This window comes from Ailuropoda melanoleuca, chromosome 13 (genome assembly GCF_002007445.2).
Source record: "Ailuropoda melanoleuca isolate Jingjing chromosome 13, ASM200744v2, whole genome shotgun sequence".
NCBI lineage: Eukaryota > Metazoa > Chordata > Mammalia > Carnivora > Ursidae > Ailuropoda > Ailuropoda melanoleuca.
This window is the reverse complement of record NC_048230.1, coordinates 82,065,285-82,068,941: the sequence shown is the minus strand read 5'-3', so window position 1 is coordinate 82,068,941 and position 3,657 is coordinate 82,065,285. Positions and strand designations below refer to the sequence as shown.

At 43.2% G+C, this 3,657-nt stretch overlaps 1 long non-coding RNA gene across 1 annotated transcript in view; it reads right to left on the bottom strand.

Annotated features, from left to right (window-relative positions):
• Window positions 1-351: 351 nt before the first annotated feature.
• The window catches only part of LOC117795792, an 18,876-nt gene continuing 15,570 nt past the window's right edge, over window positions 352-3,657 (bottom strand). Inside the window, exon 3 of the long non-coding RNA XR_004619938.1 lies at window positions 352-734. This is a non-coding gene — a long non-coding RNA (uncharacterized LOC117795792). The remainder of the gene's footprint in view (window positions 735-3,657) is intronic.

Sequence of the window (3,657 nt, the reverse complement as noted above, 5' to 3'; positions counted from 1 at the left end):
GCCAAACCTGTTACTTTTGAACAAACAGGAAAAAAGTATTTGTAATACATAAATAGAATCAAAAATAAAGATAATAAGAATTAAAATATACCATGTATAAAAATAACCACCAAAACTCCCACCTGGAATCCTACAGCTATCAGATTTTCTAAAACCATTCCTTGTTTTCCAGAAATGACTTAAAAGTTTGCTCTATATTATTTTAATACTTGACATGCACCAGGAAAATACCATTCAGCCAAACCTAAGGCCTGTGACTGGAAGCAGGTCGACAAATTCATGTGAAGAGTCCAACGGCATAGAGCATCTATTTTATTTTATTTGTAAACCCATCAAGCCTTGCACTCCGTTTAGAGGTCTGAAAGCAGTCACCTTCCTAATAGGGTGTTTTACTTGTCACCCACCTTTGTGCCATTAGAAACCTGTTAATTGCTGTCTTGGTAACAAAGGAAAACAACACCATTGTGCTACTAATAAAAGACTGTGTGAATTGCTTCTTCTTGGAAAGGCAATGATTTTAATTGACTTTATTTTCTCCCGAAAAGAACTAGAGATGCACAATCATGGTGCGGTCTGCCCTCATTAATGGAGACGCATCACTAATTTAGGATGAAAACTGAAGCCTGGTGAACGTCCGTCTTGCAGTTCCGCGGCCAGCAACGCAGGATCTGGCGCGTGAGCTCTTCGAATCCCTCTCCCCACTCAGCTTGCTCCTCCTGGGCCGGATAAAGCACCTGGGAGAAGGTAAAAAACTGCACGTTAGTCTGCCGCTTTATCCCGGCTGCACTTTGGAAAACAGATCCGCAGGCTCTGAACCAACAGGCAATAAGTCACTCGGCCCATTTTCTCAGAATTATGGCTGTGCCGTTACTGTTTGCTTCCCAGTAACTACAACCACGGACAGTAACAAATACGCAGAGGCGTTTTCTCCTCTGCACCTCAGAAAGCTACGCCTTCATGAATATCTCTTCTTTAGCTCTTGCCTAATCCAATTTTTTCGTGTCGGAGCTGGGAATTTGTGTGACAGGGTATTTGGTGCGTATCCAGAAGGCTGCAATCAGCCACACTCCTGCTGATTGGAAGCAGCTTCACAGCTTAAGTCTGTGATAATTAGCTGGATTCTCAGGTCTGGGAGTGGCCATAATCATAAGAGCCCCAGTTTATAAAAGAAAGCTAGGGGACAAGTATGAACGGTGGGTATGAGATACATCCCTGTTTTGACCTGTTGGAAGAATTAGTTGATAAAAAATTTCATGGACTCAATAAATACTTAGTGTGTACCAACTCTGTGCTTATGGGGCCCCTACTATGCTATGAGCCGGGGTAGCTGTGAACGACATCCCTAATATTCTTGTTCTCCCAGAAAATACGTACTTGGCAGGGAGTGACATTACAATTATGCAATTAAATTAATGTATTCACAGAGAAAGTCTAGGTAACTGTACCACGGAGAAAATCTAAGAGGTATTGTGACAGACAGTGATGGTGGGGAGGGCAGGGCTGCTTAAAAAGACGTGACCAGGCAGGGCCTCTTGGGGGAGATGACATTTGAGATGATGTGGTTGTTTTAAAATATGTCCCCCTAATTCTTAGATACTCCTCCCATCAAGGGGTGGCGTCTATGTCCCTATCCCTTTCCCTTGAATCCAGGCTCTCGGTCTGACAAACAGAATGAAGCAGCGAGGACACCATGCCAATTCCCCAGCCCAGGCCCTTAAGAAACTGGCAGCTTCTACTCCTGTGTCTGGGGGGGACGCTTGTTATTGGAACTTGGCCACCATGCTGTGGGAAAGCCTAATCAGCACACAGCGAATTAGCTACCATAGAGAGGTCAGCCCCACATTGCCGTATTCTGCCCCATGTCACTTCCAGAAGCAGAGATCACGTCTATCATTGATCTGTAGCCCCTTCCTAACCTGAAATGCCACTTAGCATGACAGGGTAGAAATGTAGCCACTGAGATGTAATTCTAACCTCCAGGCCATTTGTTACATATGTGTTATCTATAGGTCAGAATATTTATGGTCCATATAAATGCCTTAGTCTTTGCGTAGAAAAAGGACACCATAGGACTGCTACCACTGGGATGTAAGCTTGAAGCGGCAGGCAAGTGACAGGTCAACGTTAAGAAATACCTCAGGGTCTGACAAACAGTTGAGCAGCCTTTGGATGTATGGCCCTTCGTGGCTTCTATACCCTTTCCCTACATACATCTATGCTCGTCCCCCGGGGAAGACAAAGGGAAGTCAAACCCAGGTGCCTCTTCTTGGAATGTCAGAAGTTGAATGCTTCATCAGAATTTTCAGTGGTGACTCGAGAGTCTTTTTCATTTATTCTAGGATGAGCTGATTAAGTCATTTTGCTTCAGGAGCAATGACGGGTTTAGAGTTGATTTTTCTCCTGGCAACAGTTAATTCTGGTAAAACAACATCCTGAAAATATTGATGGAGAAGAGCAATACTAATCCATCAGACTCTATTTATTAGTGATGTGTTACGTAACAAATACAAGCCATAAGTTTAAGGAAATTCAACGTCGTTAATCATTCACCGTTTATAATGAAGGCCCACAGAACTTCATTTGAACATTCTCTTCTCGCAATCTGCTTATTACGAGCTCAGCTGTGGCTGCCTTTTCTCTCCTGCCGACAAATCTCCTTTCCTTCTTCACTTCCTAGTAACTGATCTTCCTTTATAATTCTATGGAAAGTAAGGATTCTCTCTATCTGTTGTTATGGCTTACCAGCCTAAGGCAAGTTCTCTCTGCCTTTTTGCTGAAAGGAACCTGAATTTTTGTGTTCAGGCAGTAATGTGCCCAACCCCTGGGGGACAAATCCTATTTGGTCTAAACCCATTCCATTTCACCTGTAATTTGTCCAGAAGTAGAAAATGTAACAAGTTCTAGCCAATAAGATGGATGGAAAATTCTGCTAGGGCGTTTGGATAAGAGTTTTCACACTGAGTAGGAGATATCAGGAGAAGAAAACCTGCTTGATGCCTCCTTACCTCTGCTCAGAGCACTATCATGGGACAATGTGGTATTTAGAGCTCAGTCAGCCACCCTGTGACATGAGGACAGACACCTCTATTCTGAAGATGACAGATGAAAAGGAAGGAAACACCTGAGGCTTTGATGCTCCCCAAGCTGTTCAACCAACCCTGAGGTTGCCTGACAACAGGATTCTTATTAAGTAAACAAGAGCCTGTTCGTGAGTTTAATTCATATTTGTCCAGGTATTTGGCCTAATGAGGTTGTGTTTAGCAAACTGAGTGAGAGAAGAAAATTACTTACGAGACTAGGGCGGGATAGTAACGATGGCCCACATACCATATGGCTAAGTACTGAAAAGTGATAGCTACAAACTGCTACATAAAGTATGTTCTATCCTTGTATTTTGGAAAATATTATTCCATCATAATAATCTGAAAAGCCAAATTGCAATTTTGAATGTTTGGACTCCTTTTGGACCATCATGTTGGAACATAGTGGTGTAAGGAGAGCCAACTCCAGTCCTGGATCCGCGGGTTGGCCCTCTTCCTTTCTCATTCCCTAGCTCTAGCCTACATGTAAGGTGTCCTGAGAAAACATCTTTGGACACTAGCCTGCAAGTTTAATTTTCATCCACATTTCCCATACTCCAGCCACCTTTGGCCACTC